This window comes from Aristolochia californica, unplaced genomic scaffold (assembly GCF_029961685.1).
Source record: "Aristolochia californica isolate CCGP_79_NKW_82.1479 unplaced genomic scaffold, dmAriCali1.0.hap1 SCAF_8, whole genome shotgun sequence".
In the NCBI taxonomy this organism is placed as follows: Eukaryota; Viridiplantae; Streptophyta; class Magnoliopsida; order Piperales; family Aristolochiaceae; genus Aristolochia; species Aristolochia californica.
In genome coordinates, this window is record NW_027182279.1 from 28,630,880 (window position 1) to 28,643,551 (window position 12,672).

The following is a 12,672-nucleotide window of genomic DNA, read 5'->3' on the forward strand; positions in this document are numbered from 1 at the left end:
ATCTAACAACATCAATACTTTTCTTCACTTCAATTTCCAATTTAATGCACAATTGATGGCAATTCAGCTGTTGTAAGAGATGATTTAGTTAATTTTGATAGTTGCATAAGACATTAACATCAATGCTTAACGATCATTTGTGTCGACTTAGGAAAATAAAACGGTGAGAAAATTATTTTTTCTTTTACTAATTTTCTCATTGGATGATGTTTTTATTGACAAATTCCCTTAGAAAATTTTCTTGCATTTGTGACGCCATTGAAAATAAAATAAAATAATAATTATGTAGCTGTAGTGTTTACAATTGGAACAAAATAAGAAATTAAATATAGAAAATGAGCGATCAACATAAATCTTCTTGGCTTACTTTTCCCATGATATCAGATTAAACAATAAGAAACATAGTTATTTTTTTAAAGAAAAGAAGATAAAAAAGAAAACTTTTTCTATTCATTAAATAGTGCAAATATTAGAAAAAAATTCAAAAAAAAAATTCCTCTATTTATTTTTCTTATAATGTTCTATCGGCATATACACACCCTTAAATTTTTTATGACTCGTTACATGTAATCTCCATAACATAAGTAAAATATGTGCTAGCTAGGATATACCTTGTTATTTTTCAATCATGTTTCTCATGACCTCCACAAACCTGAGGTTACATTGTCCTCATCAAAGACTCAGGTCCAACACATAATCAAAACTAGGAGTGTGCGAAAAAAAAAAACTTAAATTTACTCCGTTGGGTGGAGAAGGGATAGAAGGGGAAAACCCTAAGTTCAGGTCAAGTTTGGGACTCGAGGTCCAACACATAATCAAAGTTAGGAGTGGGCAAAAAAAAAAAAAAAAACTTAAATTCACTCCGTTGGGAGGAGAAGGGATGGAGGGAAAGAAACCGAAGTTGGAGGTAGGCTTGGGTTTTCCCAAATTTGACCTAAACTTGATGGAAATACCTTATTGATATTTTTTTAAAATTAAAATAACATATATATAAAACTTATCTATTTTTTTATTTTTTATTATTTATATTTTGACATTGTATAATAATTTTATGCATTGTATTCTTTAACTATTTTTATATTTAAAAAATATTTTAATTGGAGAATTACTAGGTTGATTTGGGAATGAGACAAAGGATAATGTTTGATTTCTAAACCGTTCGGGTCTCCGAGTTGGGGTTCGGGTTCTCAAAACCCGAACCATGCTTTCCCCTCTGAATTAACCCGCTTTTTCTTTGGCCGGACCAGCTCAAACGGCGTTGGTTAGACGAATCGAGGCCAGCAGGGTAAGAAGTCTGGGTAAGAAGTCTGTGTGTTTTTTTTCTCCCTCATTATTTGGGTTTTTATCGACCTCGCTCTGCAACTCTGCTGCTGTCTTCTCGTCGATGGCGGTTAGGGCGACAGTATCTCGTTTCCCGACCGATCCCGATGCACAGGAAGCCTCCGGCCTTCCTTGGGGAGTCACCGTTTCCCCATTTTCTCCAGTTGACGAGCTTGGTAACCCCCCTGTTTCCGGGTCCAACGGTAACCTTGTTCCTCGCTGCGATTAGGGCGACGGTATCTCGTTTCCCGACCGATCCCGATGCACAGGAAGCCTCCGGCCTTCCTTGGGGAGTCACCGTTTCCCCATTTTCTCCGGTTGACGAGCTTGGTAACCCCCCTGTTTCCGGGTCCAACGGTAACCTTGTTCCTCGCTGCGATAATTGCTGGGCTTATTTCAATTCCTACTGCGAGCTTGAACAATGGGCTGGGACTTGTTCTCTCTGTGGCACTCTTAATGGGTTAACGTCAGAAACAATCGCTCGTTACTCTCAACCGGAGTTATGTGCAGAGATGTGCTCTTCCTTCATAGATCTCGAGCTACCTGGTAGAGTTCCGTTTTATTATAATTGAACCCGAGTTTTACTAGATCATTTAGCTGTGAGAATTTAAGTCTAATAGCGTTTGATCTTACCAGATGACGGCGAGGAAGCTGTGAAGGCTCGGCCGGTTTATGTTGCAGCAGTGGATCTTGCATGTAAGATCCGATAGTCTTTGTGATGATACCCTTCATTTCATATGCGAACTTTGCTACATTTTATCTTTATCGATGTTACTACTGCATTTTGTTTTTTTTCGAAAGTGTTTATTAGTACCTTATATAGAGTTTGTATTTCGTAGATCGAGGTGTAAGTGTTGTAGGGGTGTCTTCTTTTGTTACTGTTAAATGTTTAACCATGGTTTACTGATAAGATGGCTCATGTATTGAGGTGATTATGTTGCTATGTTTGTATGTTTACGTTACCTGTTAGGAGCCAAATGTTGCCTGAAGATTTATTGGGAGAAAAGATAATTGGCATTCTTCTTTTTTCATTTTTGGTGTCATCAAGCATTAACAAATGGCTACTTCATTAAAGATACTGTTCATGTTTCAGGAACATTGTATAGTTCAATCACTTGAATGCTCATCCACTAAATATTTATGACCCTACATCCATTATGGTATTGCATTACAGTTCTTCTAGCCTTTTTTATTTTTTCTAAATGGATCATAGTAAGCAAAACTTTCTCAAAGATGTCTCAAAAGCCCATCTAAAAGTTGTTTGCGGCTGTGATGCAAAAGCAAGATGATGAGGGTAATCTTGTGTTCATGGTTATCATTCATGGATATTACATGGAGGCGGAATTATAATCATAAATCTTGTCTTCTACAAGTTCAACATGATGAGTTGGCATGAGGCTCAAAACTGTATTAATTATTTTGCACATTTATTAGTGATATAAAAATTTTAAGTTCTCAACATGCTCTATCCCTTACATTGTGCTAGAATTCACTTACTAGTTTTTTGTTGTACTTCTGAACATAAATGCAGCATCTGAGGAGTTTTTGGAGTTGATCAAAAGTGCGCTACTGGCTGCTTTAGAAGGTGGGCAATTGTTTATCTCAGTATTGGCCTTCATAAGGTGATCAATATTTTAGAAGATCACCCTCAGCTTTTCACACATTTGTGGTTGCATTGGTAATTATTTTTCTTGTTTATGATAATGTTTTAATACCAATTACCTTTTACATTTGCAGCACTTGGGCCGGGTTCTCTGTTTGGGCTTGTTATATTCAGTCATAAGATAGGCTTATACGATGTGCAAGGACCCATACCAGTTGTCAAAAATGTCTTTATTCCCCCCAGATACAGATGCTTCATTGCCCTTTGAGCTTGAAGATGCCATGCCATTGTTTTCTTTCTTGGCTCCTGTATGTTTATGATGGACAATGTCAACATACCCTTGACTTCAAATTGTTAAAAAAAAAAGAATCTCTACCAACACTACAATCAATTGGAAAATGGATTTTAGTGAAGGTTTGGTTCATTCTCCAAGGACTGAAGCCTTGGAAAGACCGAATAGCTGCAGCCTTGGAAACACTGAAACCTACAACTTCATGGGAAAGAACTATAGCTGCTGGACAAGGACTTGATGGTATATTATTAGGTGGCAGAGGTTTTGGTGCTGCAATGGAGGCTCTAATTAACTACCTTGGATCAGAATACGGAAATACATTTGCACTGGGTATGGTAAAGTCCAATTCTTACTTCCCTGTGCTTCTTTTACATTATCATGGACCAAAATAAATTAACATATGTTTCTTTTATAGTCATCTTTGTTCTAACTATTTAGTGATGTTTGTTGAAAATCAAGTAAATGCATATTACCTGTAAATGGATTTACAGAATGACATTTTGTTTCTTAGGAAGTGGTCTTGAATTGCAAAGCCTCCATCCTTGGATGAGAAAAGGCTATGAGGAAATTTCTGTTAATCTTTCAACTTATTGACATCTGGTGGCACCAGATTTAGATCATCAAACATTCTTGCAGTTACTGCCACCAAAGTGTGTCATCCATGTTTGATGTCTTCCTCTTTTCCATGCACAAGATATATCTGGTTCTATTTTCCTTATGGGTAGACTTATTCTTTCAACTAAAATCTATCATTAATTTTTTTCTAATAAAATCTTTTTCATTATTGAAAAAATGGCCTGTACCCCTTATTGCTGGATGCTCTCTCTTTAAAAAAGTTGAGTGTTTTCATTGTTCTTTTCCCATTGATGTTCATTAGTCATATGCATGCAACTTATTGTGAGGGATAAATCTGGAGAGTCATTCCTTGTTTTTCTATTCGTATTTTTGAAGATTTCTGCTTTGAATCTAGGATTGTCTTTATCCCTCACTATGAAAAGTATATGTTCATTCTATTAATTATGTCTTGTGAAACCATAATGGCTGGAAATGAGCTAAATGTTGCCAATTGAAAGAATTGGTTTTTCAATGGTTGATTATCGGTTTCCTGGAAAAGCACTGGTCACAATTTTTTTGGATACTTCCTCTTTCCAGGTAATAACATGTTCTTTTCCTTGGGTGAAATGTTTCCTCTCAAGGGCGACAATAGGGGCCTGGAAGAATATCTTGTCTCAATTTACCTTTCTGAATTTTGTTTTCTTAAAATTGATTGTACTAATTGTATTAGTATTTATAAACATTCGTTTATTGGTTATGTGGCTCCAAAATCGACTGCATTAGTGACTATCAGCATTTGTTTATTAGATATTTATGTGGGTCAAAAATTGATTGCAGCTAGGGTTTTTACATTTTTGTCTGGTCCTCCTGATTATGGAGCTAGTCAATTAGATACAAGGCGTTATGGTGAGCAATATGCCAGTAAAGGAGAGGATGCAGACTGTACACTGCTTCCTGAGCAGACACCCTTCTACAAAGAACTGGTAAATTGCCTTATGCCTATATACACCCAAGTGCTGAAATGGTTGAGTTTTGTAGAATCTACAGATCTTTGGAAAAATAACCCATGATGACTTTGCACAGGCAGCTGTTGCTGTTCAATCGGGGGTTTGTGTGGACATATTTGCTGTTACCAATGAATATACAGACTTAGCTTCATTAAAATTCCTTAGCATCGAGAGTGGCGGTTCACTGTTTCTGTACTCTAATACTGATGACTCTACACTTCCTCAGGACATGTAAGTTGATTTGCTTATATCCATCATTTTGAGAAATCATACTTTTTTTTTTTTTTGTTGTGAATGAACGTGGAATCACTTTTTTTGAATGATTAAAGAATAATTTTTTTTTTGAAATGATGTAGAATGACATTAACTGTTCATCTGCAATCAAGAGTAAAATTCACTCTTAATTACTCAGAAAATATTTTTTTCATAGGGATCATTTTTTTTTTAAATCGATTTTGGTGAGACGATTTGGCCTGCTCATTCATTCATGGGGTGCCATACTGTGAAAAGATCATGCTTGTAATGTTAGAGCTTAGGTGTTGCATGGGTTCAGTTATGCAGTGGAAAGTTGAATTTACTTTTACCTGTGTCGGCCTAGTTGCGTCCTTGGGATAACCCACACTAGTCAGCCTCCCTTGCATACAAATAGTTGGCACACAATAAACCTTTTCTCATATACACAAATCTGTCTACATACAAGATATTCGAGCGCTCCTTTAAGTCTCTATGTCAATGTCTGATTGATTGGCACTCATCCAGCCCCCCTAAATATAGTTGGGGAAATTGCTGGACACATGCCCCTTCGAATGGTCATGTGCTTCTTGGCACATGCCTCCTCATGTACAACCGCCCCGGCTAACACCCTATGGCCCACGTGACTAGAAACCGTTTAGGAACCATTATAAGCTGAATTTTGATGGTAGCGCCTTTGGGAACCCGGGTTTGGATGATTTTGGCGGCGTGATTTTTTATCCGGGCGGCATTGCCATACTCTCTTACTGTGGCCCTCTCGGAATTGCTGACTCGACCATTGCTGAGCTCTCTGGTCTCCTTCACGGCTTGTGTATTTTTAATGATAGCTTTAGTGGTCTCCTTATCATGGAGGGAGACTCCAAGGTCGTCATCGGATGGTGCTCCACCTCATCCTTCCCCCCGTGGCGTCACTGGCAGATTTTTCTTGATATTTTGGATATTGTATCCACCATTTCTTGTACTTCGTCTCATATACTTAGATCAGCCATTTCGGTTGCTGATTTGTGTGCCTAGGTCCCCCCTTCAATCTCTTATTGTTAGGGGAGGTCTCCCTTGATGTATCTTCCCTTTCTTTAAAATAAGTTTATCATCATTAAAAAAAAAGTTGGCTTGCACTAATCTGACTTGCCTCCATGCCTTGGTGTTCAGGCACTAGCCTGTATGTGCCCAGCCTATACGTGCAGTGCCTAGGGGTGGCATCAAGTCGAGTCGAGCTGAGTTTGAATCTGCATATGTTCAAGCTGAGCTTGATTTAAATACTTCGAACTCAAGCTAGAGCCGAGCCCAGCCTTAAGCTTAAAATTGGAATTGAGCTTGAGCAGGGTTCAAGCTCCAACCTACATTTAAAACTTTGCATAAAATACAAGTCAAATAAACTGTGCATAAAATTATGCATAAATTTTACTTAAAATTGGGCATGACCTTTGTACATAAACTCTGCATAAAATTGTCTATAAACTCTGCATAAAATTGTTTATAAACACTGCATAATATTATGCCAATGTGACTTATATAAAAACATGACCTATATACAAAATGTGACTTTTATATACATTTCCCACTCTCCTGAGCCTACCCAAACTCGAACCTGTATATGTTCGAGCTTTGCTTGATTTGAATACTTTGAACTTGAGTTCGAGCTCAAGTTTAGCTTTGAGACTAAAATTGGAATCGAGCTCAAGCCCAAGAATTTTAACCAAATTTGAGCTCAAGCTCGAGTCGGGTTTGAACTTTAACCTACATTTAAAACTTTCCATAAAATACATATTTAATATTAAGTTCAAAGAATCCTAAATGTATGGAAAACAAATAGAGATAATCTTGCATATCAGAGTTATTAAGAAACGAAATATGACTAGATCTATAACTCATAAAGGATCTCCAAATAATTTGTATTGCATAAATTCTATACTACATTGCATGGAGAGAATAAGGATGAAGGAGATCAAATGGGAGAAATGAGCTTACCTGTGGCTGACATATATTCCGTGACTTTCGTCTGCAACGCCCAGGTCAGCAATGTCTAAATGCGGTTGTGCGATGAAGAGTTTGAAAGCGCTGAAGATGAAACATGGCAGAAATTGGTTGAGGAAGGACTGAAATACGAAACTTCTGTAAAAATCTGAGCATGCATATTACTAGTGGTTGGTAATATGCATGCTCTCTTTTATTTTCTTTTCCATTTTCCTTGTGCATCCAAACAAGAGAAACCACATTTCTCTTTTTTTCTCTCTTATTTTTCATGGGCATCCAAACAAGAGAATCGATCTTTTAGTCCCATTCCTCTTCTTGGGTAAATCTTTCTCAACGTCCGTCATTTTTGAATAACTGGTGCGCCCAACACTGTCAATAATACCATACGGTTTGACATTGTGCATAGCCCCTTTAGGGAAAAACCTCGCGGAAGGGAGCCAGTCCTGGTTATGAAAAAGCTGAGTCTCATCCCTCTCCAACCACAGATCGTAGCCTCCAGAAAACTGAGACCTGTTAGCCAAAGCCTTCAACTGCTCGTCGGCTTTGATGGAAAAGAGAGTTGGGGCTCGCTCAAGCTCAGAAACTGCGGCTCTAAGTTCCGCCCACTGCTTCATTTTGTAAATCTGGCACTCACGGCAAAGACGGGCCTTTACGAGTTGTTTGGCTTTTGTGGCCTGCATCCGCTTCCACTGTCATTTCGAGACTCCGCCGAGGTAGGTACAAGGCCCCCCACCCAGTTTGTCACGAGGTCAGATGAGCCTAAACTCACTTAGGCTAGCGGAACTCCAACTCCCGTGATGGCCTACCTTCAATTTGTCAAAGGTAGTACAGCCTCTCACCCCTTAGATCAACGTTGCAAACTCCTTCCTCTCAAATGAAGCACTAGGAATGAAAAGATAGAAAGACAATGGAATAGGAAGAGAAAGTAACCTTGTATTAATACTAGAGAAGATTACAAGGAGTGGCCGTCCAAGGTGGAAGGCCAGCACTCTACAAAAACTCTCTTTCTCGTCTATGCTGAATGAATCTACAAGGGTTGAATGCCTTGGTATTTATAGGCTTCAACCCCTCCCTTCTCTCATGCTTCCGTCCAATGAGAGCAGAGCTCCTCCCTTATCAAATCTCCTTAATTTGCTCCTCCATTCAAATCCCTTGATTTGCTCCTTTTTCTTAAAATTCGTTTTACCATTGTTATTTTCCTTAGACACTTTGTTAGCCGAATCATTCTTTCTCTCATATTCGGTTAACTTTTCAGCAGTAGATAAAGCTGAAGCTAATGTCTTTACTTTCCGTCTTCTCAATTCTTGCTCAGCCCACGGGAAGTAAAGACATTAGCTTCAACTTTATCTACTGCTAAAAAGTTAACCGAATATGAGAGAAAGAATTATTCGGCTAACAAAGTGCCTAAGAAAAATAACAATGGTATAACGAATTTTAAGAAGAAGGAGAAAGGGGAGAAGAAGTCATGGGCAAAGGACGCCAAGGCTAGGTCGGAAGAGAAGAAACGAGGGGACAAACAGAAAAAGAAGGTCCATTGTTTCATATGCGAGGGATTGTCTTAGAAAGAGGTATACAATACTAAATTGGAAATTATGGCCAGAAAAATAGAAAACTGTGAGGCAGAAATAACTCTTCTCAAACATAGATTAGATAAAATAGAAAAAGATTCTTATGATGGTATCACTGTAGGGTTAGAAGAACCAGAAACTTCCTACGTATGTAACCAAGATAAATCTATTTCCAGTATCCTTGTTAGAGCAAAGATTATTTTCCCTAACAAACAGTCCCTCGTGTTAGATGCTTTAGTAGATTCCGGCTGTACCAAATGTATTATCCATAGAAGATTAGTTCCTCTTCAGTTCCTTAAGAAAACCAATAAATAAGTGTTTAGCCAACAGGTAGATGGTATCTATCACCCATATACAACCTATTTTGATGAAGGCAAAATCCAGTTCTTTACCAATTATTCAACTTTTTCTGGATCTTATCCTTTACCTTTAACATGGGTTAGAGATCTCAAACTCAAAGTAGACTTTATTTTAGGTCTTAATTTTATTCTTCATAACAATGGTTCTCTTTACTTCTTGTTTGCAACGTCCTTTTTACAACTATCTTTAGAATTAATGTTCTGTCTTTTAGGGCAAGTGTTGGCTCAGTGTTCTGTCTGACAGAACATTAAAAGACAGAAGCGTTTTAGGAACTACCTTCTGGAAGTTTTTACAACTATCCTTTCCTTCTCTTACGATTGCTTTCATGCTTATACTTTTCATAATATTAGGCATCGTTCTTGTTACCTTAATACTTACTGCTTTTATTGTGTGTTGAGTATTTTCGTTTTTGTTCATATTTACTACTTTATTTTAAGACGTTATTACAGAAAGGTATATAAGGCTGGAAACTACTGGGTGAGGGCTAAGCCCTGACAAACGCCTCTGCCTCACTTGAGCCAAGCGTTGCTCTCGGTTGTCACAACACCGCTGTACCTTTTTATGTATATTTTGTTAATTAATAAGATAATAAAACAGTTTTTGAGATTTGTTTTGCGAATATTACCTATATATTACTTATACTTAGGATTATTATATAATACCTTAAGAGATTATTGTGCAATATCATAGGAACTTATAGCTACATATTGTTCTTGGTAATAATAGCATTAGAATTATTTGGATATTTTATATTTCTCCCATAACAAGTAGATAATCTTTTAGCCTCTGATATATTCTTATTCCTTAATATTTTAGCCAGAATCATAGATAGTACCTTAGATACATGATTTTTATCTTTATAGTTTTAACAATAGTCTTTTGTAATTTAGTTATTTTTATTTTTGTCTGTTTTACCTTATCTTTATATTCATACAGAAGATTTGTAGAGACTCCAAGGCAAATATTTATACCTAAAAGACAAGTAATTAGAAGAACCCCAAATAATTCACCTCTAAATACTCTAGATTAAAGCAGATTATAGCAGTACCCCTCCAAATTGGTATCTACAGGGAGGGAGGGAGGGAGGGAGGGAGGGAGGCTAAGTGTTCTGACAGAACAATAAAGACAAAAGTGTTTTAGGAACTACCTTCTGGTTAAGTGTTCTGACAGAACATTAAAATACAGAAGCGTTTTAGGAACTACCTTCTGGAAGTTTTTACAACTATCTTTTCCTTCTCTTACGATTGCTTTCATGCTTATACTATTCATAATATTAGGCATCGTTCTTGTTACCTTAATACTTACTGCTTTTATTGTGTGTTGAGTATTTTCGTTTTTGTTCATATTTAATACTTTATTTTCAGACGTTATTACAGAAAGGTATATAAGGCTGGAAACTACTGGGTGAGGGCTAAACCCTGACAAATGCCTCTGCCTCAGTTGAGCCGATCGTTGCTCTCGGTTGTCACAACGCCGCTGTACCTTTTTATGTATATTTGGTTAATTAATAAGATAATAAAACTGTTTTTGAGATTTGTTTTGCGGATATTACCTAGATATTACTTATACTTAGGATTATTATATAATACCTTAAGAGATTATTGTGCAATATCATAGGAACCTATAGCTACATATTGTTCTTGGTAATAATAGCATTAAAATTATTTGAAAATTTTATTTTTCTCCCTAACGAGTAGATAATCTTTTAGCCTCTGATATAATTTTATTCCTTTATATTTTGGCCTGAATCATAGATAGAACCTTAGATACATGATTTTTATCTTTATAACTTTAACAATAGTCTACTGTAATTTAGTTATCTTTAGTTTTATTTGTTTTACCTTATCTTTATCTTCATACAGAAGATTTGTAAAGACTCCTAGGCAAATATTTATACCTAGAAGACATGTAATTAGAAGAACCCCAAATAAATCACCTCTAAATACTCCAGATTAAAGCCGATTAAAGTAGTACCCCTCGGGAGGGAAAGAGGAAGGGAGGCTAAGTGTTCTGTCTGACAGAACATTAAAAGACAAAATCGTTTTAGGAATTACCTTCTGGAAGTTTCTACAACTATCTTTTCCTTCTCTTACGATTGCATTAATGCTTATACTTTTCATAATATTAGGCATCGTTCTTGTTACCTTAATACTTACTGCTTTTATTGTGTGTTGAGTATTTTTCGTTTTTGTTCATATTTACTACTTTATTTTAAGACGTTATTACAGAAAGGTATATAAGGCTGGAAACTACTGGGTGAGGGCTAAGCCCTGACAAACGCCTCTGCCTCAGTTGAGCCAAGCGTTGCTCTCGGTTGTCACAACGCCGCTGTACCTTTTTATGTATATTTGGTTAATTAATAAGATAATAAAACAGTTTTTGAGATTTGTTTTGCGAATATTACCTATATATTACTTATACTTAGGATTATTATATAATACCTTAAGAGATTATTGTGCAATATCATAGGAACTTATAGCTACATATTATTCTTGGTAATAATAGCATTAGAATTATTTGGATATTTTATATTTCTCCCAGAACAATTAGATAATCTTTTAGCCTCTGATATATTCTTATTCCTTAATATTTTTGCCAGAATCATAGATAGAACCTTAGGTACATGATTTTTATCTTTATAGCTTTAACAATAGTGTTCTGTAATTTTGTTAACTTTAGTTTTGTCTGTTTTACCTTATCTTTATATTCATACTGAAGATTTGTAGAGACTCCAAGGCAAATATTTATACCTAAAGGACAAGCAATTGGAAGAACCCCAAATAATTCACCTCTAAATACTCCAGATTAAAGCAGATTAAAGTAGTACCCCTCCGAATTGTTATCTAGAGGGAGGGAGGGAGGGAGGCTAAGTGTTCTGACAGAACATTAAAAGTCAGAAGCGTTTTAGGAACTACCTTTTCGCTAAGTGTTCTGACAGAACATTAAAAGACAGAAGCGTTTTAGGAACTACCTTCTGGAAGTTTTTACAGCTATCTTTTCCTTCTCTTCCGATTGCTTTCATGCTTATACTTTTCATAATATTAGGCATCGTTCTTGTTACCTTAATACTTATTGCTTTTATTGTGTGTTGAGTATTTTCGTTTTTGTTTATATTTACTACTTTATTTTAAGACGTTATTACAGAAAGGTATATAAGGCAGGAAACTACTGGGTGAGGGCTAAGCCCTGACAAACGCCTCTGCCTCAGTTGACCCAAGCGTTGCTCTTGGTTGTCACAACACCGCTGTACCTTTTTATGTATATTTGGTAAATTAATAAGATAATAAAACAGTTTTTGAGATTTGTTTTGCGAATATTACCTATATATTACTTATACGTAGGATTATTATATAATACCTTAAGAGATTATTGTGCAATATTATAGGAACTTATAGCTACATATTGTTCTTGGTAATAATAGCATTAGAATTATTTGGATATTTTATATTTCTCCCAGAACAATTAGATAATCTTTTAGCCTCTGATATATTCTTTTTCCTTAATATTTTAGCCTGAATCATAGATAGAACCTTGGATACATGATTTTTATCTTTATGGCTTTAACAGTAGTCTTCTGTAATTTAGTTATCTTTAGTTTTGTCTTTTTTACCTTATCTTTTTATTCATACAGAAGATTTGTAGAGGCTCCATGGCAAATATTTATACCTAGAAGACAAGTAATTAGAAGAACCCCAAATAATTCACCTCTAAATACATCAGATTAAAGCAGATTAAAGTAGT

General features: G+C 36.1%; 1 pseudogene; it reads left to right on the plus strand.

Moving 5' to 3' along the window:
* The first annotated feature begins 880 nt into the window (after positions 1-880).
* Positions 881-12,672, plus strand: part of LOC137938384 (protein transport protein SEC23 D-like) — a 67,231-nt pseudogene continuing 55,439 nt past the window's right edge.